Genomic DNA, 26,605 nt, shown 5'->3' on the forward strand with positions numbered 1-26,605 from the left:
ATTAAATAGCGGGAATTCCTCTAGGTGTACATTTTCAGAAAGTGTTTGATAATACCTTGATTTGGTGTGCAAGTAGTGACAGGTCCAAACACTGGGGTCAAGGCATTTTCCATGCACTTGAAAAGCTTCCTTAAGTGAGACTACAGATCAAAGGCAGCTACGTCATTTGGTAGGGAGATTCAAAGCCTGATGGGAATCTGATTTTAACAGACGGTCTTCCAGCAGCATTAACACTCTGCAGAATGGACATGAGGGGGATATCTCAACAATGTGAGGCTCTAACAGAATGCTCTCAAGATGAGAAAAGGACATCCACTGCAAAAGAGGCACAAATCCTGCCCTAGTGTTACACTGAAAATTCTTTGATTTCTACCATAAAATTGTTCTGTCTTGGCTCTGAGATAACTGACATTGCCAGACTGGGGGCATTTAAATGCTAAGTAAAGACAGCAATAGATACTGGTTACCAGGGAATGCTTCTAAGCAAAGCTAAGTCTCTGAGAGGATCAGCAGAGGAATTGTGGAGCCATCCTAGTCCTACTTTCTTCCCCTGGACCTCTAAAGTATGGTTTCTTCTGCCTCAGCTTTAAAATGCCCCAGCTCGGTCTGAAGCAATACCTACTCCGATCATGGCCAAATCCTCCCCACAACTAATTCCTCCCAACCAGGATGCCCTTCTTTTCTAGACACCTGACTGGTGGAAATGGAGGAGGAGAAGCAAAGATAAGAGCTGGGAGCTCAGCATTAAACCTATTTGTGTTTTGCTGTTTTGCCCATAAAATGGCCAGTGATGGAGACCCGATATTATTCGTTGAAAATTGTCAGCAGCCTTCTTAGAACTTTAAAACTTGGTGGAAAAAAAAAAGTTAAAACATATTATCTTCTATTCATCTTCTTTCTCCAACAACCAAATCTACACATCATGGTGCCTATATCTCACTCCTAATTAAAAATTAATAATCAGATATGGAATTGAGATCAATTGTGTGTTACATTTAATCAAAGGTATTTCACCAGATTCATTTGATCTGATTTTTCTGTTGAAATTTTAAAGCAGAAGTTTATTTCTACCTATACATTGGGGCAGGGGTGTACTTTGTAAAGTATTAAGTAAAAGTTCCAGCCGTTTTGAAACGGGCCACCTGATCCTTACCACATTCTCTTTTTCAGCCGACTATAAAGCTCACATAAGCCTGGTTCCACCCACGGTATTATTTTACCCTCTGAACTTCATCTCCCAACACCTCCTTACTCTCTCTGACTCTGACACCCCAAGCAAGAGGCCACAGGATACTAGAGGGGGTTTAGGCTGGTGACCTGGCAGGGGTTCCCAGGAGAAGGAGAAGGGTGGCTTGACAAGTGAGCTGTTTATCTCCCACTCCTGCCGCAGCCAGCTGATAAGACCCCCAGGGCTCACAGGGCATTCAGAAGGAGCCATCACAGGCACAGAAACCACAGCGCAGCCAGTTAAGTGCAGCCGCAAGTCATCCTGCCAAATAGCAGGCCACGGCAAGGTAAGAAACACAGGGGAAGGCTTCCCCAGCAACTGCAGCATCAGAGATTTCTTCTACTTGAACACAAAGCATCCTTTCTCCTATCGCCTTTTCAGTTTAGGACAAGCTATCAGTAACAGAGTCTGATTTCCAAAGCACTTCTCTCTCACACCCTCAATGCAGCAGGATGTTAACTAAAAGGTCTGCAGGCTAAAAATAATACCACTTGTTGTCTGTAAAGCTGAGCACAGGAACAGTGTCGGTTTCTGAACTCAGATACTTTGTCTAAGCCAAAGTAGAATGGGAGGTGACAGAAACCCCACGGGGCTAATACCCAGAGGATCCCTTCCTGAGTCCACAGAGTAAATACAACAGCATTCTAATTGATTTGCCCAGTGAAATGGGACACTTTTGTGGGCAGGCAGATATGATCCCTGAGCTCAAGACACCTTTAGTCCAATTCAGCAAACAAAATGGAATCACGCCAGCAGGTGACTATAGGAAGACATACAGGGATGTGATACAGTGAAGGACAAAGTGGAGAGAACGGCCCTTGGTGGTCCCAAAACAGCTCTGCCTCTTTTCAGGGGAGAAACAGCAAAAAAAGAGAGAGATCAAAGACAGAAGAATTAAGTTCGCCGCTCCCTGGTGGTATCAGAGAGGGCTTTGACAATGGTGCATCTCAAGTGAAGCATAAGGCACACAGGGAAGTTACTGCCAGAGGTTTCCATAACACAGAAAGTTAAATCAAAGTAGCCCAAGAAACCAGAGGCAGGCAAGAGACATGGTCCAACTGAGGCAGAGCTAGAAAGCTTTTCCTGACTTCCTCCAAGGTCTAGCATCAAATCCCAAGAAATCTGGATGGCCACATAGAACGGTCTTTCAAGACAGGCAGGAAAAGGAGTAAGGCCTCAGTGGCTATAGCTGAAGCATATAAGTTTTGAAGACAGGAGTTGCCCCAGAACTGTGTTGCATTTATATGCTTTCTTGTCTCTTCCTGCTTGATGAGGTGTGTCATGTACTAATCTCCAACATTAATTTTACTTCTCAATATACTCTGCGGTCAAAAATGCCTATCCTATATTTTGAATATCACCCTGAATTATGGAAATGAAAGGATACGCATCTCAATGTTCCATGACGTGGATCATCCAGGGTCATTGATCAAAATTTTCCACTAATGAAGATACAACACAAGCATTTCACACGTTCCCCGGGCTCAGGGGAAGTACAGCCTCTTGTTCTCTGACTCATAATGTTTCTTCCCCAAGATCTCCTAGATTTAACAGGGATCTAGGGGTCAGTAAAGAGCTTCTTGGGGCTAATCACATGTGCTTCTCAGCAGGATCAGCGTGAAAGCTGAAGGCATAACCCATTGTCAATGAAGGGACCTCCAAATATGGCTCTGTCATTATATCTCACTGTATTTTGACAAGGAAACCCTGTTTCTTGGGGCCTTCTGCAAAATCTAACTTAAAAATTTTGCCTACTTTATCTAACTGTGCTGCAGATGGTCCTAAAGATACCAGTAGGCCTGTATCTGTTTCAGAGTGTTTGTCTCATCAGCATGGAGAACTTAGCAGCTGGGTGGTGAACTCATTGAACATGGGCTGGCCAGTCTTTGCACCTCCCATTGGTATTTGATCTTGGCTTTCCAGCCAACCTACTGAACCCCGTTAGGAAAAAAAATCTGTCAACATTCAGAGCCGAAGAGGAAACAGCATTTTTGAGATAAAATTTTCTTTGTAGCAGATGTATATTTTACTAGCTTTATCAAGTGTCTTTTCTCAATAGAGTTCCACAGCAGCAGGCTGTAAAATAACAAAATCACACATAATCATGAAAGCTAGAAACACCCCTTTGAGGTCGCCTGCTTAAAGAGACCAAACAGAAAGCCCAAGAATTGGGCACGTTTCTGAGATATTCTGCTACAATTGTGTAAGACTTGTCTGCAAGCCTTAATTTTCTTATTACCTACTTTTTATAAGTCAGGCACAAATAATTGGAACTGCTTATATAGGGAAAATTGTTGAGGCTTTAAAATGTCTCAACACCAAATGAGAAGAAAGAGAATACATATTCTTTGGTCTTAATTTGGTTCCCCAGGAGCAAATTTGAGTCCTGAAATAAGAATTCACACTCACATAGTTTATTTTGTGGGGAGGAAGGGAGTGAAGAGAACACAGGTAGGGGAGAAGGGAAATAAGACAAGGAAGAGAAGAAAACTAATAAAGATAGGCTTCTCAAGCCAATTGCCACAGTAGGCAACTGAAACTTAATCCTATATGAGCATGCTAGGGGCCCATGAGAAACACATGCTTCACGGTCCCCAAGGGTTAAAGGAACTGACGTATTTATACACCACATCATCATGCACTACTGCCGGAATCCCAACAGAGCCATCCATCACTTCCTATATGGACTCCCTTTGGCTCAGAGCATTTCACCTAATATTTACTTTTCTTTTACTATTTCATATTTTTTTGTGGATGATGGGAAATCACTGGCTAACCAATAATCACATAAGCAGAGCATTTGTGGGAGGAATTCCTCACACTCTATGTCTTCTCATAAACATGGCCAATTTATTTCAGATCTGATAGCAATTCCACTCACTTAGAATTTGGATGTCATTCAATACACACCAGGTCACAACGGAACTGGACAGCCCTTTCTAAATTTCAATAACACTGACATCTCTCACAATAGTTTCTAGCTCCCAGAAAACATAATTTCTATTCTGAAAGAGGATGAGATTAATTCAATTAATTTCAATTCAACAAAATGTATTTATGTATGCTATAGCTAAAATACCATTAGTGTGTGTAGATGATAGATATTTCCCTGCCTTAACAAATTTATAATCAAGAGTTGAAGTAGAAACGTATAAAAATACTATAAAACAAAGCATATTAAAATTACTCAAAGCATAAATAAAGTGCTATGCACCATTAAGGAGAGGGCAATAAATTCCAACCAGGTGAAAATGAAGGAAATTTCATTTCCTTCAGAAATGAAATGAATTTGAGTTATGTCTAAGTAAAGTTGGCTTCTGTCCCTAACTGCAAGCTCCCTACCTGTGGTCAAGGTCACGGCTTCAGCTGTCCACATTCCTGTGTCCATGTTCCAGGGGATTCCTCCAGGTTCCAGGCCATGCTTTGAATCCCCTTGACTGTGGTCAGGTGTCCCCATTGTCAGCCCTGAGTTCCCCTGCTGGCCTCTGCCCTGCTGGATTCTGCCAGCCTTTGGCTTCGGGGTCTCCCTGCTCACTGCCTCTCAGAACAGCCACCTCCGTTCCTCTCTCTGAGAGGTGTAAGCAGATCCCACACTGCCCAGAGCTCTGCCCGGTTCTCTAGGTCTTCAGACTTTGACCTGGCCCAGGTTTTCCATCTGCATGTGAAGAGCAACTGGACACCAGACAGTGCTAGGCCTTGAATGACCAGCAAGTAAATGGACAGGAAGCCAGACAGACTTTGCATGGAATGTGGAAAGATCCAGAGAAGAATTGGCTCCTTATGACAAGAAGAATTAATGAGGTCCCAGGGCATAACATGGTGCCTTCTTTCCTCCAGTCTCCTGGCTACTCTTTCAGCTGCATTACCATTGGTATGCTTATGTGTACCGCTGTGACCCTTCAACAAATGGTTCATAATGGTCACGACTGTCAGTCTTGTCATGTATCTTAATAACCTGTGCCTCACACCCTTCTACTGATGGCTGTCCACTGCCTGTTATGTCCTTTCAATATTTCTTTCTGTCCGCTAGGCAAATTCTGATTCTCTAAACCTTCTATTCAACCTTCAATGTACTCTCCAAATACCTCCTCCTCTCTGAAACCTTTTCTACCCAGCAACCTCCAATCTTAGGCAAAGCTGATTCCCCCCTTCTTCATACCACCAGTGTACCTTAACCATTATTTCTATAATTGGTTTACTTGTCTATATGTCTTCTTGGGCAATGAGATTCTCCAAAGCAGAGATGTGCTTTATCATTTCCTTATGCACCTCCTCTCTGTACTGGGCACAGTGTCTGGCCCAGAGCAATGTGGTCACCAGCCTGACCAGGGCAAAGGAGGTTGGTAAAGAGAAAGAAGAGTTTGTTTGTTCACAGTGGGGAGACTGACATCTGGAGCACATGTGCATTTAGGTCATTAGGTAGGAAGCAGGAAGATGAAATGACAAAGTAGCCAATAGCATAACCTTTCATTATCTTTTATTTGGACCCATAGCCAGAATCAAGAACAAAGAACCTGGAAGCTCCTGGATTTATGTCACCTGGTAGTCTGAGTGGACTCCAGCGATAGGGTGTCTTAGTCCATTTTGCATGGTTATAAAGGAATACCTGAGGCTGGGTAATTTATTAAGAAAAGAGGCCTATTTAGCTCATGGTTCTGCAGGCTATATGGGAAGCCTGGTGCCAGCATCTGCTCAGCTTCTGGTGAGGCCCTCAGGCTGTGTCCACTCATGGTAGAAGACGAAGGGGAGCTGGCATGTGCAGAGATCACATGGAGAGAGAAGAAGCAAGAAGGTGGCGAGGTACCAGGCTCTTTGTGACAACCAGCTCTTGTGGGAACTGAGTAAGAACTCACCTCCAAGAGAGGGAATTAGTTTATTCATGAGGGATCTGTCCTCATGATCAAAACACCTCCCATTAGGCCCCATCTTCAATACTGGGAATCATATTTCAACATGAGGTTTGGAAAGGACAAACATCCAAACCATAGCATATAGCCTCATGCAATTTCTTTTAATTGATTGATCTATCCTACACCAGAATGGGTGAAAAAGACCTTATTTTTTCTGTATATGGCTATGTTGTTTTGTTAGGAGATGACCTCCTACATCAGGACATGATGGGCACTAGTATTTCAAAAATAGTGGAGGTAATAACCTGAGCTCAGTGGCATGAATCCACACTTCACATTTTATTAGCAGTGTAATAATTTTCTAAAATATTAGTATCACAGATGCACTGATATAAGAATGCTTTGAATTCTCTGAATTCTCCAGAGGCATATTTTAAGTGTCAGATACAAGCTTTACTTTTCCAAATAATGAAAACCAAGGCAGTTTTCCTGAAGGTAAGAACATCTTTAATTAATTCTAGGGAAGTGATTCTGAAGGTTAACCAGAAGAGGCAGGTATACCTTAGGTGTAGTGGACAATCTCCAAGGTTTTGTGAGTACTAGTGTGTGTGCATCTGTGTGTTTGCATGGTTGTTTCTCAAAATATTTGGGAAACCCTTGGGGAGAATCCCTCTCCATTGAGAGCCACCACCACAGGGAGCCTTTCTTACCCATGAGAGAGGATATGGAGGCAGAATTTAGGTTGAGAACTGTTACACTCATAATTGAGGCCCTGAATGGAAATGTGCTGAGAGAGAAAAGCATAAAGAGAAAGACACAGAAAGAAATGAAGATAGCCAGACAAGTATAGAAGGAACAAGACTCCCTTTAAACAGGGAAACAGCCGCATGATATTCTCAAGTAATGCTGCTTTGTTGTGTCCATATTTTGACTCGTTGTGGTACCTGTCCAAATAGCCCTGATTTCAGGCCAAGCCCTGGCTTGATAAATGGAACTCACACAGTAACAACAGGTTTCCTACCACATCGATCTTGTTGATGTTGGAGCAAATTAAAGCAGATGTTTCCTGTCAACTGTGAATCTGTTCCCAAATAACACATCAGCATCCTCAACCTCTTCAAGCCACGCAAAAGACCAGGGACCTCCATGCAACTGAATTTATCCTTAGCCGCACCATTCTATTTGTTAGGTCCATTATCTCTAAACAGTTAACATGCTCTGAGATACTGTGTTCTCATAAATGGAATATAGCACATGGCCCTATAAAAGAAAGAAACTATTAAGAAAATGGTCCCTTTAGCCGATGAGAGGAAATATAATTTCTGACACAGGGCTGCTATGGCCAGCTGTATAGTGAGGCATAAAGATACCTAACTGTTTGTAGCAGAGCAGGAGGTGGGACCCAGAGTGTGAGCACTGAGGTGATCTAGAAATTCCTGCGCAAATGGATCCATCAACAAAGGGTGATTTTATCCATTAAGGAAAACCAAGCTGCTTGTGGAGAAAATTTGACAACTGTTCAACAGTGCTTTTTCCTCCTTTAGGAAGTAGGGAACACTGAGTAAAAGGGAATGTAGGAGACACTAGCATGTGATATTTATCAGAATCAGACCAGAAATGTCTTTGTAAACTTCATGACTCTCAGATACCATGATAAGTTTCACTTCCAGCTGCCGGTAATGTTATGTTTAGAGACAGCATTTTCTTCAATAAGCAATTCAATAAAGTTGAAGATTTAAATAAGGAGGAAAAATAATGCAGACTACATTATAAAGTAATAATAGCAGATAATAGTCACTGAGTGCTTCTTCTATGCTAATTACATTTATTATCCCATTCAAGTTGCATGACAATCAGACAAGAAGCAGATTAGAAAAGAGAAAGCATTCTGTAGCAAACCATTCATTGTAAGTAACAAAGTGCTATGTATGGTGTCAGAGAGCCCGGGCTTTGAATTTACAAAGATCTGCTGAAGTCCAGCAAACACCATTACTAGCTGTAATGTAGGGAAGCTACCTTACCTGCTCACCACATTGATCAACTACTATAGTCAAAGTACTACACCCAGACCAAAAAATAAAAACAAAGAAGTTGTGGTCCCTGTTCTCAGGGAGCTCATTTAAGTGCTTCCCATGAGCAACATTCATAATCTAAGAGAAGAAAGCTTTATTAAAGCCACAAGTTCCGATTCCCCAAGCCAACATAAGTGGTTTCCTCTAAGCATCCTCATTGCCTCCATTGTGGCATTCCATGCATTGTATTGTAAATGTTGCTGAAGATATCTGACTCTGTCACTAAATCAAAATTTTTTTTTGACAGTAAGCATGAATTTCATTATTCATACACTATCTGACCCAGAGAAGGTTTTCAATAAATGTTTATTGATAAGCAAGTGAGTAAGTTGTAATAAGCAAGTGACATCCGAGAGCAATGATATTTTTAGGGAAATATCCATAATTCTAGAATTCTAGATTGTCCTTAAATATTGGGAAAATCATATATATATATATATATATATATGCGCACACACACACACAAACACTATATATTTATATACATACACATACTACGTATACGTGTATACATATATGCACACACACATATACGTATATGTGTATACACACACACACACACACACTTTTTAAAGAGATAGGGTCTCTATATGTCTCTATGTTGCGCAGGCTGGTCTTGAACTCCTGGGCTCAAGCAATCCTCCAGCCTCAGCCTCTGGGGTAGTTGGGACTACAGGCACACCTGGCTAATGGGCAAATAACCTATGAATGAATTAGAGGTGTTGACAGTTTCCCACCCAAAATCATTCCAACTGCTTTTCATATTAAGAGAATCATGACTTTATTCAGGTACTTAGTCCTCAGCAAAGGTGAATTTACACAAAATAGGACAAATATGGCACAGGAGGGCTTCTGGAAAAGTTTCCTTGACTTTAAAAAGACACATAAAGAGTAGGCAATCTCTTTTCTGCCCTAAGACCACATCATATGTGAGGGTAATAGCTCGCACTGCTGGGGCTTTTCCGTGAGGAAATCTCATCAAGGTCAAAGACCACATCCTGAGAATGATAGAACCTGGTTCCTTGAAGACGTTGCTGAGGTAATGAATTACCCACCTCTGCTGCTGCCCTTTCTAGACATTTTAATACAAGATGTAACTTTTTCCTGATTGTTTATGCCATTTGGAATTCAGTTTTCGTTACTTGCAACAGAGAGCCACGTTGCTTCCCAAAAACCTTGTTCCCAATCTTTGTGGCTATATCATGACTCCATAGATAAAATGTGGTTTGGCCTCAGAGATTTGCCTACTCTGAGCATCCATTTACTTATTTGTAAAATGGGGAAAAATACTTTCCTCATTGGGTTGTAAATTGTTATATCCTACACCCTGGAATATTTTCTCTGGTAGATATTCCTCCTCTCCTCCTACTCCTCCTCATCATCATCCTCATCACCATCATCAAAAATATCATCATCATAGTTTATGTCAGCATCCTAAATTCTTTAGTCTGAAGAAAAAAATGGCAATCAAATATTAAAGATATTTTATATCTTCAAATACTGCAATATTCTATACTGAATGTTTAGGACATCATCTAAACCCATAATACAGATAGCTAGTAACTCTCATTCCCCTCTATCTTAATAAGACAACCCCTGGCTTTTAGCCATGCTCATAGCATTCAGAATGAAGACTTCATTTCTCAACTTCCCTTGGAGCTATGTGTGGCCACATCACTAAGTCCTGGCCAATAGGATATATGCAAAAGTGTCAACTGTCCACTTCCATGAATCTCCTTAAAAGATAGTGTAGTCCTTTGCCCTTGTTCTTCATCCTCTCTCTAGTTGCTGCCTAAAATACTGGCATGGTGGCCGGAGCTCCACTGCCTGGAACCCTGAGGACAAGGGCTGCATCCCACTAGGGAGGCACAGCTATGAGCTAGAGGCAATATTGCCCTTGGGGGCTCTTTGCAGAACAGCCACTATCCCAGCCCTTCTAGATGGGGAAAGCGAGGCCCTGAGAAGTGATGAGAATCAGTGGCAAAGTCAGATGTACCACCACACTCACACACTCACATCTTTTTGCTTTGTTCTACAGCATCTGCTTGAGTTCTTCCTCGAGTCAGCCCACCTTGGCTCAATGGCATGCCTACCCGCAGCAGCAGCCCAGCCTCTGCTCTGTGACCTGCTCTAGGAGTTGGCCCTTGACGGAAATTTCCTCTTTAAATCCAAACGACCTTATCCAAATCTCACATTTCTTCACTCTTACATTTCTCATGCTCCTAACACCCACCTGATTTGATAAGAGTCATGTAAAGAAACCCCAACTGGGGGAAATGTCTACCTTTCACTTCCCAGTCTCTCCCTAGAGTACCAGAGAAATTGACTAATGGCTTTGCAGATAAAGGGACTCCAGATAATGTTATGAATTTTTCTGAAGTCATTATAAAAGCAAAAAAATAGCCATTATAATGATAAATTGGGGTTGAGATGCTAATTGTTAAAGAAAGTAGCCAGTGTTATATTAGTAACAAAGAAGTCCACTTTCACAAACCTCTCCTCCGTCCTCTCATGCCGGTGCACAGGTATATCAAAGAGCAATTCTTTTGCTCAGGATGTTTCTCTTATTTCACTTTTGTAGCTTTTGGCTGAACTACTAAATAGGTTATAAAATGAACAAATGCTTACAATATGCACACAAATCACATTATATGTTTTAATGGGATGTGTGGGCAATATGAAGCAAACTCCTATTATCAGAAGTAGTGGTAGGGATAAACATTTCAGGTCTGTTTGGGGGTTTGAGGCTTTTGGCCGGCATACAGAGACACAAATGTGTTATAAAAGAAACTCTGTATTTTCCCAGAAGGATAATTTTTCTAAAGAGATGGGACTTCTAGGGTCCTATATGTGTTCCATGGAAGCACCTAACGGAACAGTGAATTTTCATTTGTTTTAGAGGATATTAATCAAAAGGTATGGATCAAAAGACAATAGGAGCTGGGCATGGTGGCTCATGCCTATGATCCCAGCACTTTGAGAGGTCGAGGCAGGAGGATTGCTTGAGTCCAGGAGTTTGAGACCAGCCTAGGCAGCGTAGTGAGACCTTGTCTCTACAAAAAAATAAAAATAAAAAATTAGCCAGGTGGGGTGGTGCATGTCTGTGTTCCCAGCTACTTGGGAGGCTGAGGTAGGAGGATCACTTGAGCCTAGAAGTTCATTATAGTGAGCTGTGATTGTGCCACTGCCCTCCAGCCTAGGCAACAGACAGACCCCTTCCCCACCCCCAAAAAACATGGGTCTATTCCTAGGTCACTAACTGAAAGGCTCAACATATTAATACATATTTTTAAAAAGCTAAAGAAAATTAACAAAAATTATTTACAAAGTAATCTGAAAAACTATAAAATAGAGATATGTGAGGTTCACATGACAGAGTCCTCCGGAAGCTCTGATGTACTCTGAAATGTGAATATACACAGCAAGGGGCACCCCTGCCTCACTAGCATCCACATGTGGAAGACAGGGCCTGAGCATAGCCACTGGCCAAGATTTAGTCCTTAATTGGAAGCACAGGAGACTACTCATGAGAATCCACTGCCATGCTTCAGTCTGTTACCTATAAAGCCCTATCACCGTGATAATAATAGCTAACTTCATTAAACGCATACTGTGGACTGGCACTGCTCTAAGCACTATACATATATTACCTAATTTAATCCTTAGTACAAGACCCTGTGCTATGGTTTGAATGTTTATCCCCTTCAAAATTTCTGTTGAAACTTCATCCCCAGTGTGGCAGTATCGAGAGGTGGGGGCTTTAAGAGGGGATTGGGTCCTGAGGACTCTGCCCTCACAAATGGATTAACTCATTCATGGATTAGTAGATTAATGAGTTACCATGGGAGTGGGTCTGGTGGCTTTATCAGAGGAGGAAGAGAGACCTGAGCTAGCATGCTTGGCTCCCTCGCCCCCTGTGCCACCTTGGGACTCTGCAGAGTCCTTGCCAGCAAGAAGGCTCTCACCTGACATGCCCCTGGACCTTGGACTTCTCAGCCTCCATAACTGTAAGAAATGAATTCCTTTTCTTCATAAATTACCCAGTTTCAGGTATTCTGTTATAAGAAACCAAAAATAGACTAAGACACCCTGAGAAGTTAGGTAAATGGCCCAAGGTCATAAAGTCAGAAGGCAGAGGAGTTAGAATTCAACCCCAGGTGGTCTGAATGCAGAGGCCAATAAAGGTCAGTGAGTTCCATGTCCCACCTCGTACTTGAGCTCATTTGAGTACACTGGCAGACATAAATGCTTGCTTTTCTTAAACTACATTCCCTCTCTCTCCCTCTCACCCAAAATATAGGCAGTAGAATCCGTGTGAGACAATCTGTATAAACAATGTCATCATGATTTAAAAGCACTCCCCAGCTCTATCCTTGAGATTCATATTGAAGCCATGAACCTCCCTGAATCTAGCAGAACACCTTACGCAGAGAATATTAACATATTTTGTTGGCAGTGTAATTTGCTAAAGGAAAAGGGAACGTGGAAGGGAAGATGAGCTCCATCAGGAATATCCAGTACCACGCAGTGTGCTTGGCACACGAAAGGGGCTAAAAAAGGTTTTTTGGAAAATGGAAATGTGACAGGTAGGCAAGGTGGGGAGGAAGGGAAGATAAGAAAAGAAGGAAGGGAATATAAGAAAGGGAGGGAGGGACAGAGGGAGGAATAGAGATGGAGGGAGGGAGGGAGAGAGGAACAGAGATGGAGGGAAAGAGTGGGAAGAAGGAAGAAAGGAATAAAGAGGAGAGGATGAGAAAGAAGGACAGAGGACTACTTGAGCACATACAAAGGTAAGAGGCAAGAACCACTGTTCCAATTTGGATACCGTTGTCAGTTATTAGTGAGCCTCAGAGGATTTGCAGGGGTAGGAGGAGATAAGAAGGTCCTGAATTCCTCCTCCAGAACTACACCCCAATGGATTCACCTAGCTCATACCCCTTTGCCATCAATTGGGTCCTAAATACTGCAGTTACTCTTTCTGGAAGAAAAAAAAGCAAAGCTCTTGCTTTGGAGGACAAATGCATCCATTCTCAGTCATTTAGTTTGGGAAGGAATGACCCTCATTCTAGCTCTACCTAACGAGGGGAAGGAGGCTTAAGACTGTCAGTCTATCCCAACCTCTATAGCCCCAAAGAATCAATGAATCAGAGAAAGTACAAAACCCAACTGAAGTCAAGATTGAGGTGATGTTTTCAGTTTCTTCTTGGAAAGAAAAGCTTTGTCTTCCATCTTCATAGACAAGCTGGTGTAAGAGCATGGGGTCTAGAAATCCTACAGACACTTGCTGCCTGGACCAGGAAGTCAGAGGCTCAGAGCCTAAGGATGAGAGTGATACCATCTAAGGCAGAGCAGACAAGAGGGAATAGCAGGTCAAATGTTAGTATCATGTGAGCTGCTGGATCACGGTTCACCTAAGGCCGATCTACTTCAGTTATGTGGGCCAACACATTCCTTTTACTATTTAAGCCCCATTTCAGCTAGTTTTCTCTCTTTCGCTGCACAAAGATCCCGAGTGATATGATCTGTGAGTCCTAGTGGATCTTGCATTCTTAAATACAGGCATCAACTCACAAGGAGTTGTCCCTTGTGCCAGAATATAAACCACCAATGCCACCAGGGACTCTAAAAGAACTTGGAACTCCAAATGACAAATTTAATCCTCAGGCAGAAACCTGATCAGAGATGAGATGACTGGATTCCCAGGTCTGGATTCCACCCTCACCTGTGTAGGGCATATAGATAGGGCTGACAAGATTTGTTTTCATTTTTTCCTAGGCTCGGGTGTCTCATATCCAACTGCTAACACATTATTTACTAGAGGATCTCATTGTACTTAATCGATATCTTTTATGTTTCTGGTCATCGGTGTTGTCTGTTTCAGATTTAAAACTTAGGCTGGGTGCAGTAGCTCACACCTCTAATCCCAGCACTTTGGGAGGCCAAGGCAGGCGGATCACTTGAGGCCAGGAGTTCAAAATCAGCCTGGCCAACGTGGCAAAACCCTGTATCTAGTAAAAATACAAAAAAAAAAAAAAAAAAAATAGCCAGGCATTGTGTCACATGCCTGTAATCCCAGCTACTCGGGAGGCTGAGGCATGACAATTGCTTGAACACAGGAGGCAGAGGTGAGATTGCACCACTGCACTCCAGTCTGGGCAACAGAGCAAGACTTCATCTCAAAAACAAAACAAAACAAAACAACCTCTAGAAGGAATCATACCTGCTTAACCCACTTTACCCAGAATATAAGGGAGAAAAGCTGCTGAAGCCTGATAAATACTTTTTAGTGCAGCTGCTGCTGCTGATCTTCAAGCAGATCCTGAGGCAAGGAAGTAAAATTCCAACCTTACCTTGAACTACAGTCAATATTTTCCTGCAAGTCTTAAGTTAAAGCCAGGATTGCTTCTTTCAGAGTTTTACTAAACAGTAGTGATGTTCAACGTCAAAATTATAGACGTCTTGGGTTGAAATTAATTCTGCTTATCTGATGTCATCTACCACATTGGGGGTAATATAGGTCTCTCTCCCCACTCCCACCCCTACCCCTACACCAACCCACACGAATGACTTTCACTCGGAGTATAATCAGAACTTTTCCTGCCCCCCTAAATAAGGAATAGTGAAGAGATTACGATGCTTCAGCCTGATAATCTGGTACCAATATTGACTAACTTATTCTGTGTGACCTTGGGCAATTACTTAACTTCTCATCATCATATTTTTCTGTAAATACAATGTCAATAATAGTGCCTACCTCAAATACTTCTGAAGGTTTGCATGACAATCAAACAACATACTATATAACACAGCGGTCCCCAACCTTTTTGGCAGCAGGGACCGAGTTTGTGGAAGACAATTTTTCCACAGACTTGGGGAGGGGGATGATTTGGGGATGATTCAAGAGCATTCCATTTATTGTGCACTTTATTTCTATTATTACATTGTAATATATAATGAAATAATTATATAACTCACCATAATGTAGAATCAGTGGGAGCCCTGAGCTGGTTTTCCTGAAACTAGATGGTCCCCATCTGGAGATGATGGGAGACAGTGACAGATCATCAGGTGTTAGATTCTCATAAGGAGCACACAACCTAGACTCCTCACATGCACAGTTCACAGTAGGATTTGCTCTCCTATGAGAATCTAATGCTGCCACCGATCTGACAGGAGGTGGCGCTCACACGGTAATGCTCACTCACCTCCTGCTATGTGGCCCGGGCTTGGGGACCTCTGCTGTAATAGAGTTCACTTGTAAATAAAAACGCCCACTCGAGCACACAAAACTTTCCGGCAGCATCTTGATTCACCCTGTACATCTATCTTAGATACTATCTTTCCCTCAGCATGACCAGTAAAGTGAAATCAGTGATATTTAGCAAGCATTTAAGCAGTGTTTCAACAGACCCAGCTCAACACTGCCCTAGAAAGTTGAAGCTAAAATCCATTCTAAAACTTTTTTGGTGGGGAGAGCTACAAAATACATTTTGAAATATAAAGCACACACAAGAACTGCAATACTCTTTCACTCCAGAAGTACCTTCAGGCCTAAGATGACTTACCATTATCCTCCTTCATTTTAAAACGTTGTCAAGCACCAACATTCTCTGGTGGCTTGACAAAGCATATGGTTCAGAGTTAGGCTGGGCTAAACTACCTTCCTTATATCTTTTATATCACCAGTAAATTTGACTAATGACTCTGATATCTGAGAACCTCCAACTCTGTAAGTTATGTCTTTTCCAAAGACAAGATTGCAGGCCATATATTTATGTCCTGGTTCAAACAAAAAGGAAAGCAGTAGACAGTAATACCAGAGACAATTCAACTCACCTGAACCTAACCAAGGTTTATTGGTGGTCTAGTAAATACAAACCTCTATGCTGGGAATTAGAGTCATTCAAAGAGAGCAATGATTCTTTCCCCTAGTCAGAAAAGAAGTTCCAAAAGAGATGCTTTATTTTTAAATAAATAGAGTTTGATTATTTTTATCATCTTTATCAAGGTGTAGTTTATATAAAATAAAATTCATTACTCCTTTTTTTTTTTTTTTTTTTTTTTTTTTTAGGAGTCTCACTATGGTGCCCAGGCTGGAGTGCAGTGGCAGGATCTCGGCTCACTGCAAGCTCTACCTCTCAGGTTTAAGCGATTCTCCTGCCTCAGCCTCCCGAGTAGCTGGGATTACAAGCCTGAACCACCACCCCCAGCTAATTTTTACATTTTTAGTAGAGACAGGGTTTTACCATGTTAGCCAGCCTGGTCTTGAACTTCTGACCTCAAGTGATCCACCCACCTCAGCCTCCCAAAGTGCTGGGATTACAGGTGTGAGCCACCCCACCCAGCCAAAATTAATCACTTCTAAGTGTACAATTTCATAAGCCTTGACAAATATATATACGTATATATATATATGTATGTGTGTGTGTGTATATATATATATATGGCTGTGTAACTACCATCGTAATCAAGATATGGAACACTTTTATCAGCTCAAAACATACCTCATGCCTCTTTGCAGTAACCAGTGGGATTGATTTTTAAGTTGAATAAATATTTTAAGTCACAGGGAATAAAAGAGAGGTTATTTAACCAAATGGAGCCTCCGAAGACCAAAATTGAGATTAGAAAGGCAGGCCATGAAGTTAATGTTCCCATTGGAGAACAACAGCATGCCACATGTTTGAGACTGGATGGCACTGACACTGGATGGCATTGAAACCCCAGTTTAAGTAGCTTTGAATCCCTAATCAGACAGGGTGATATTAAGGAGCTTCTTTCAGTATTGGTCCATCTCCTCTGGTCAAAGTGACTTGTTTAGATCAGTGGGAGGGCTAAAAATAGGCTGCTGGACACCCTAAACAATGACAATGCCCTTCCTGAAACAGAATATGAGTGTCAAAGAGTCCTCACAAATACAGCAGATACAAGAGAGCTGACTTCCAAAAAAGGCTCATCTTTCAGTTCTCATGGGAAGGTGATGACGACTATATACTTCAGCACTTGGGTTACTTAACACTCATCTAAGTGTTTTTCTGACCAACTCAGATAGCAGCAACCCAAGATGGCTCAGAAAAATTGAACAAAAGATAATGTATCCAGCATTTCCAAATCTCCTACAGTTTATAGTTTTAAGTGTTAACAATTTATTCCTCTCACTCTAGCCAGGTTAACATATAAATGCTCTTTACTAACTACAGGCATGTAGTTCCCATTAGATACCAACTCTTAGAAACACACAACAACAGACTTGAACCAGTTTCAGCATCCTTTCTAGTAGGTCAACACACAAACCACAAAGGAAGGCCATGTTACGCATCTTGTAAATGTCTTGGTAATGAATCCAGTCCTCATTCGATTTGCCAGGGCAAGGGATAAACAACCTTGAGCTGAAGTTCAGGCTGAGGGGGTTTTTCATTATCGACTAGGAAATAACTACAACTCAGTTGCTTCCTTTCATCTCACATTGATTAAGCTGTATTTGCTAAGAGAGTCAGTACCCACATATTATTACTAAAAATTCAACTAATTACAAACTCACCTAAATGTAAATGAAAACCATAAATCGGCATAGTTTTATTATACCCAAAGGAGATTGGGTCGTTACACATCATTCATTTTCTTCTTATTATTCGGGTATATTTTTCTTTGCAACCAACAGATAGCATCACCAAATTTCTCTTTGTACAAAAGTCAAAAGAAGCATGTTGATAGCTCACAGTAGCTAACTTTTTCAAATATCTATTGGGGTGGAGGGAACATTGTATCAAAGGACTTACTGAGAAGGGATCCTTGACTCAAGCCATAAAAGACAAAGAACAACAAAGTGGGATGAAGTGGGGCAAAGGGAATACATTTCAGGGACAGAAGTGCACACAAAGGCACAGAAATGTGAGGGCATCGAATTTGAGGAACTGTAAGCAGCATGGCATGTTTAGAGTGCAGGATAACAATGTCTGCAGGAGTGAAGTGTTTATAATCAGGAGATTATGCGTGTTGTATAACCAGAAGATGGAATCTCCTGCAGGCATTCAAAACCCTCCAACACATTTTAAACAAGGGAAGAAAACGCGCAACTTTCTGCTTTAGAACAACTGCCCTTGGGACAGTATAGAAGACGAAATGAAGAAGAGGAAGTCTAGAGGAAGTGGGAGCAGTTTATTGACTCTTACAATAGTCCAAACAAAAGATCATGAGAACCTAAAGTAGAAAAAGAAAAGTAGGAATGGAGAAGAAATAATGATTTAAAAATATTTAAGGGATCCCTCTAACAAAACCCAGTGATTAGTGGTACATCTGGAATGAGGGATTATTCCAAGGTTTATTATATAGATAATAGGTGACTCACCCAGAGACTAAACACAGGAAAAACAATTTTCAGGAAAAATTAGAAAAGTTGCGATTTATACAAGTTAAATTTGAGCTGTCTATAACCGATCTGTCTACTGATATCAATTTGACTATCGAACTCAAGGGTAAAATTTTGTCTAAAGACAAAAGATGAAAATTAGAATTGCCTAAAACTGACAAGGGTCTAGTATCTAGATCATCCAAGGAACTTCTGCAAATTCATCAGGCTAAAAAGAAGAACCCTAAATAGAAAAAAAAAAAAAAAAGGTCAAAGGACAGGAATAGGCAATTAATAGAAAATAGAATTCCCAAATTTCTCATGCATAGGGAGAGATGCTCAAGCTCATTAGTAATGTGAGACATGAAAAATTAAAATTACAATGATATGTTACTCTCTATCTAGTCTACTGGATAAAAATTAGAAAGTTAGACAACATAAAGTGTTGGCCTGGATTTGAAGATGTAGGAACTTAGAGATTGGTTGGAGAAGCAGGCAAGAGATGGGCATTCTGGAGTGCAATCTGACAGTATTTGGTCAAAATTGACTAAATTAAATATAGACACCCCCTCTGGCCTAACAATTCTGCTTCTGAATACATGTGTTAAAGAGCTTCTCACACATATCCACAGGGTGCCTGTGCAGCAGTATTCACTACAACAGGAAGTGAGAAGCAGTCTGAGTGTTCATTGCTGAGTGAATCAAGAGTCAAAATATCATGGATGCGCTCACGGACAAATAAGCAGCAGTTAGAAGCAACATCCTAGATGGATGTACAGTCATTGAAAGGATCTTAAAATGTGGTCTTTTGTGGAAAAAAGGTAAGAAATCAAATACAATCTCTTCTATAGTACTAGTCACATTAAGTAAAAATATATGCAAAAAATATATACACAAACAAAACCCAATAAACACATTTTTTGTGGTTGTCTATGGTGGGGCAGTCAAACAGAGAGAAAAGAAATGCATTATCTTGAAGTCAGGTAGCGTGATGCCTCCAGCTTTGTTCTTTTGGCTTAGGATTGTCTTGGCAATGCAGGCTCTTTTTTGGTTCCATATGAACTTTAAAGTAGTTTTTTCCAATTCTGTGAAGAAAGTCATTGGTAGCTTGATGGGGATGGCATTGAATCTATAAATTACCTTGGGCAGGATGGCCATTTTCATGATATTGATTCTTCCTATCCATGAGCATGGAATGTCCTTCCATTTGTTTGTGTCCTCTTTTACTTCGTTGAGCAGTTATTTGCAGTTCTCCTTGAAGAGGTCCTTCACATCCCTTGTAAGTTGAATTCCTAGGTATTTTATTCTCTTTGAAGCAATTGTGAATGGGAGTTCACTCATGATTTGGCTCTCTGTTTGATGAACTCACATCCTTTGTAGGGACATGGATGAAGCTGGAAACCATCATTCTGAGCAAACTATCGCAAGTACATAAAACCAAACACCGCATTTTCTCACTCATAGGTGGGAATTGAACGATGAGAACACTTGGACACAGGGTGGGGAACATCATATACTGGGGCCTGTTGTGGGGTGGGGGCGGGGGTGAAGGATAGCATTAGGTGATATACCTAATGTAAATGACGAGATAATGGGCCCAGCACACCAACATGGCACATATATACATATGTAACAAACCTGCACGTTGTGCACATGTACCCTAGAACTGAAAGTATAATACAAAAATAAAAATAATACAAAATAAAAGTTTAAAAAGAATGGAGATTTTAAAAAAGAAATGCATTATCTTTTTGAAGTAATAAGAAATGAGACTTCCATCAGACCAATTATTAAAGGATTGTTCAATGATGAGTATGATTAACTCGACTTCTCTATGCCTGAGGTCCAAAAAAGAGGAAAGAGGATGAGACTAGGAGATAAGCAAATAGAAATTAGCAAAAAGATGGACCATTGTGCTGGTTATGCTGGTGACTCTTTGTCCCCTTCTACCTCAAAGTCCCCACTTCATCAAATGCCCTGTTCTCTTCCCCAGGAGGCAGAACTCCATATGCTGCCCTCTGGCTTCCAGTGCGGTTTGGTTTTAGGAGGCACCAGCAGGAGGTTGGAGGGTGAGAATAGAGACAAGTTGGGGTATTTCTCCCCACTGCCAAGTTCAGCTCTTGTCTGATAGCCCACTTTTCACAACTCCAGACCTCACTAGGCTATGGTCACCCTGACTTCTCCCCTGGACCCTTCTTAGTCCTAGGGGTGTTAACAGCTTCCTGCTATTGCTGATGCTAAGGTGCCTCCCCATTCCTTTTTGGTTTTTTTGGTTTCCTTAACCTTACCCATATCTTAGACCAGCTTATTAAGTTACAATTACTAAATCCTCTTTAGTAAGCCCTTTTTGAGAGTGCCACCTCTTTCCTGCCTTGATCCTAACTGAATCAGCTATACAGTTTCAGGGCAATAACTTACATGATAAAGGGCTTTCTTTTTTTTTTCTTTTATTTTAATATAGGTTACATTTGAACATACTTATCTGCTAAAGCAAAATAATTCCCATCACTCTGTAGCAGAAGCAATGTACGGGAGACTGAGTAATTAGATATTACTGAGTAATTAGATATTACACATCACTATCTCTTCCACCACTGTCATCCATCATGACTGTTCTGGGAGATGAAACAGCACAGATCTAAAGGACACGGTAAGAATCGAGGTCACCAGAGATCAGTAGATACTTGCATACTTGCAGGATTAACACTGTCTGGATTCCAGCGATCAGCTGAGTATGTTCAAGATAAAGCTATAGCACATATTTTAGATTGGGGATTGGCAACAAATAGCTGTAGACTACATTCTGAGGAATAAGTGTTTTCACATGTGTGGGTGTCATTTCTAATCCCAGCATCACAGTCAGGTCCAGATGCCTGTTTCTGATCTTTGGTCCTACACCTAATCTCCTCCAAGAGTCCTTTCTCTGGGTCTCCCATCTAAGCAAGATGCTCCATACCCACCAATGAGTACTGCACCAAGTTCATTTCCACTAGCCTGTGTTACGATTTGTGTTTCTGTATGTTTTCCTTACGTATTATTCTTTGTCTTCTGCATTAGACTGGAAGCACCACCATGGGGACCATGTCTAGGACACAGGAGATCCTTAATAAACTTTTCTTGAGTGGATAAATCGTGAATCATAGGGGTGGCATAAGAGCAAATAGAGGGTAGATGAGCTCTAATCCATTCACCACCATGTTTGTGGGTGGTGGACCTTGGATGGCCTTTTTCATAGTCAAAACATACTTTTTAGATCTGGCTTCTTGGGATGTATTCAAGGATGCTAGCCTTGTTTGAGACTGTAAATATGTCTAGTGAGTAGGGCTTGAATCTGTGTGCATTTGCCTTGTTTTGCACAGAATTCGGCACAGCCCCAAGCACAGATGGGTGCTTCATAAATATTATTGAAGGATGATGACACAAAGGATTATTTAATACCTCCACATGGGGTGGAGATGGACCTCAGGCCGCAAACATACTTTCAATGTGTTTTACTTCTGAAATCATTTGAACCAAAATGTTTCAGCAACACAGATTCATCTGCAACCACAAATCAGACACATTCAGAATGACAAAGCCCCAAAAGAATGCCATTTCAAGACTGAAACTGTATTATTCTGGGCTAAATGGAATCCTTGTTTCAGTGACACTATAAGAGTAGAAATTAAAGACACTGAAAATCTTCCCTTGGGGAACCACAATTATCTGTGAACAATGAAAGTTTGTCTGAATAATTCATCAGTCTCAAGGGTACAGGCCTCCCCTTATTCTGGAATCCCAGGAGTTTAGGCAAGTGTGTCATTTAATGGGTTTCAACTGTGTCCTCTGTTGTTATTCTTCCAGGGCCCGGCATTTATGGGCACATTCCTATAATTTTACTAATTTTTTAAAAATAAGCTATATGGGAAACCATTGTCAAGGTCAAAATTTTGACGCTGCATTGATTTTACCTAGGAAGAAAGAAGCTTATAAAGTGTCCATCATGAGAATCCACCTGGGACCTACACAACAGATCAAATACCCAGAACAAATCGCCACGTCAGAGCCCCACAGAATTCTGAATCCCAACCAGCAAGCATGAATAATCCTTTTAAACGGTCACTTACATATCAGAACAGGTCCTTTGTGAAATTTCTAAGCAAGGCCTCTGGTTTCTGACTGAAACAGATATTTATTGAGAAGGGGGGCACGTAAAGTGAAATCAAGAACTACTGGGAAATTTCCACAAGAAACAAGGACAAATGGTTTTTGTTGTCAGAATGAAACCAGCTTCCCCTAGCCATGGTTTGGAAAGTTATTTGCTAGCCCACAGGGGACAATATTCTCAACTGGTTTATCAGGGACCCTTTTGATCCAATTATAGTTACTGGGCAGATACAGTCATACCCTATTATCAGAAGACCTAGTTTCAAATCCTGAGTCAATTTCTAATTCACTGTGTGACCTTGTACAAGTCACTTAAGCTCTCTGATCATTGGTTTAACATCTTTAATGTGAGGAGAGCAATGCCTATCTCAATTACCTCACAAAATTATTGCAAAGATCAAGTGAGATGATATGTTACAAATTCTTTCTAAATTGTGAGATTCTGTTTAAGTGGAAGGGTTAAATATACTCCCATATTACTAAATACCCTACATAGCACTCAGGATCCTACATTACTCTGAGTTCTCAATTTCTAGAAATGGTCCCATTTTTGCTTTGTTCCCTACAATTCTATGGAGTCTTTTTTTTTTTTTTTTTTTTTTTTTTTTTTTTAAGGAAGGGTGTAGGCAAAGGTAAATGGGAGAAAACATGGAATCACATGCCACTCTTTGGTACTGTTAGACAAGAATTTTAAAGTGAGTTTAGTTCACCATCATGGACTTAATGTCCATATCACCTCAGGGAGACAAGTAGAGTGGGAGGCATCCAAAAGGTAGTTGATTCTTCTCCCCTCTAGTGAAGAATACAAGGTCAATTTACAAAAAAATACTAGCAGCAAATAACTGGAAAATTAAATTTATAAAACATTTATAATAGCATCAAAATAAAGAAAATCCTCAGAAATAAATTTAACAAAAATTGTATAAGATTGCTACATTAAAAATTATGAAATACATGTAAGAGAAATTAAAGAAAACCTAAATAGAGAGATATACCATATTCATGGATTGGAAGATTCAATATTATTAAAATACTATTCTCCCCAAATGGCTCTATAGATTCAACATAATCCCAATCAAAATCCCAGTAGGCTGTCATAGAAACTGAGATGTTGGTTCTAAAATGAAATAAAATGCAGAGGACTTAAAACATATAATTTCCCTTTAATTTGACAAAGAAGAAAAACATGTTGGAGAGTTCGCCTGATTTCAGTGTAATATTTACATACAAATCAACAAATAGATAGTGGTATAGAATAGAGAATCCTGAAATAGATCCACATATATATGGTCAACAGATTTTTAATAATGGTACCAAGGCTATTCAGGGGAAAGAAAATTCTTTTTTAAAAATAGGATTGGAACAACTGGATAAGGGAAATAAGTGAACCTTGACCCCTACCTTATACTATGCTCAAAAATTAAATCAAAATCATCATAGACATAAGAAAAGTTAAAACTGCAATGACTCTAGAAGAAAATATAGAGAAAAATATCTTTCAGACCTTGGGGAAGGCAAAAATTTCTTGTAGTGGAAAAAGACATATATAATAACCATATAATCCATTAATAATAAGAAAAAATAAACTGGACTTCATCAAAATTTAAAACTTCTGCTCATCAAAAGATACTAAGAAGAAGATTAAAAGTAGCCAGTTTCAGTGGCTCATTTCCATAATCCTAGCACTTTGGGAGGCTGAAGCAAGGAGACCACTTGAGGCCAGGAGTTTGAGACCAGCCTAGGCCTCAAACTCGTTTTTGTAGCAACGAGATCTAGTTTCTACAAAAAAATGCTTTTAAAATTAACTGGGTATGATGGCACACGTGTAGTCCTCGCTACTCAGGAGGCTGAGGTGGGTGGATTGCTTGAGTCCAGCAGTCAAAGGTTACAGTGAACTATGATCGTACCACTGCACTCCAGACTGGGCAACAGAGTGAGACCCTTTCTCTAAAATAAATAAATAATTTTTATGTCATCTGAAACCAAGATCATACTCAAATTTTCCCTCAGTGTTCTCTTGTTGCCCAGGTTGGCATGCAATGCTATGGTCTCAGCTCACTGCAACCGCCTCCTCCAAGGTTCAAGTGATTCTCTGGCCTCAGCCTCCCAAGTAGCTGGGATTACAGGCATGTGACATCATGCCTGGCTAATTTGTCCCACAGAATCTCATTTTCTGGATTTTGTGGTTATTTTCTCATGGTGTTGATTTATTTATAAGGTAAGATTTATATACAGTGAAATGCAGCATCTTACAGGTACAATTCAATGAGCTTTGAAAAATGCATACATCCATGTAACCACTACCCAGATTAAGACAGAACATTCCCATCACCTCAGAATGTTTCCCTGTGCCTTCTTCCTATCCCTCATAGGGTAAGATTGTCATAATTTCTATTGCCATATATATGTTTACCTGTTCTGAAACTTCACAGAAATGGAATTATATATTATGTACTTGTTTGTTACTGGCTTTTTATCATTTTATATATTTTTATTCATCCACACCCACAGCATGTGTCAGTATTTCATTCCTTCTTGTTATTGTGTAGTATATAAATGTGTAAATATATCACCATTTATTTTTGCAATTTCCTGTTGATGGACATTTGTGTTGTTTCCAGTTATTAGCTATTACGAATCATGCAGCTATGTATCTTATTATACAGGTTTTTTGTGGACATATCTTCATTATTTTTGGGTAAATATTTAGGAATGGAACGCTGGTCAGATGTAAGCTCCATTTTACAAGAAACTGCCAAACTGTCTTTCATTTTACACTTTTGTTTGCAATGTATGAGAGTTCTGGTTGCTTCCTATCCTCATCAACATTTGGTGTGGGACTACAGGAATACGCCACCACACCTGGTTGATTAAAGAAAATTTTTTTGTAGAGACAGGGTCTTGCTGTGTTGCCCAGGCTGGTCTTGAATTCCTGGCCTCAAGTGATCCTCCCACCTCAGCCACTCAAAGCTCTAGGATTATAGGTGTGAGTTGCCACGCCTGGTCAAAATTTATTAATTGGTAGTTGGCGATTGTTGATGGAAAAGAAAAAGCAGGTGACAAGCCATGTACCTTTTGATGTCTTTAGTATTATAAAAGGCAAATAAATTACATATGCATATATAATGTATATTATATTATGAATTTTAGTAATATGTGTATAATGTATATGTATAGAAAGAGATACAGTAAGTAATATAAATTTTTCTATTAACATAGGTAACCCAAGGAAGGAGTATGATGTTTACATTTTCTTATTTGTGCTTTCTAACTTTCCACCAGGCGCATATACTGTTTCTATAATAATATATGCTGTTTGAAAATGTCAGACTCTGAAATTCAATGTTTTATCATACAGGGTGATAGATGGGAGGGATGCATAGAGCAAGAAGAATGAAACCTAATAGGGTTAGTTAGAGCCCTACTGAGTGAATCTCTTGTTGGGTATTTTCTATGCACTGTCTCATTTCATTCTTACAATAAACCCATGAAGTATCATTTTTCTGTTTGGACAGAGCTAATAAGGCTGTAAGCTAGCATTTGAACATAATATAATCTGATCTCAAAACCCATGCTTTTTTCCTCTCACTTATACATACATACTTTCAGGTTAATACATTTTGTTGCTAAACATTTATGTAGTATTTACTATGTACCAGGCACCATGTTGAATATTCTACATGAATCACCTCTTTTGTACTTCATAACAATCCATATAAAGATATTACTATTATTATCCACATTTTACAGATAAGAAAACTGAGGCACAGAGACTAAATAAGTCTGCTAAATTCCCACAGCTAGTAGGTGGCAGAACCAAGAATTAAGCTCAGGCCACCTGTTTCTCCAGCTTCTACCCAGTACACTATACCATGTTCCCATGCTTTCAACACATTCCCAAATGGAGCAGGGGAGAGTGAGTGCCAGCAACCAACAAAAGAGACATCGACGTCAAAGGTCT

At 40.3% G+C, this 26,605-nt stretch overlaps 1 protein-coding gene across 2 annotated transcripts in view; it reads right to left on the reverse strand.

Moving 5' to 3' along the window:
- Positions 1 to 26,605, reverse strand: part of PGM5 (phosphoglucomutase 5) — a 180,786-nt gene that overhangs the window by 117,925 nt on the left and 36,256 nt on the right. The gene's annotated exons all lie outside the window — the stretch shown is intronic.

The sequence above is a fragment of the Papio anubis genome, chromosome 13, assembly GCF_008728515.1.
Source record: "Papio anubis isolate 15944 chromosome 13, Panubis1.0, whole genome shotgun sequence".
In the NCBI taxonomy this organism is placed as follows: Eukaryota; Metazoa; Chordata; class Mammalia; order Primates; family Cercopithecidae; genus Papio; species Papio anubis.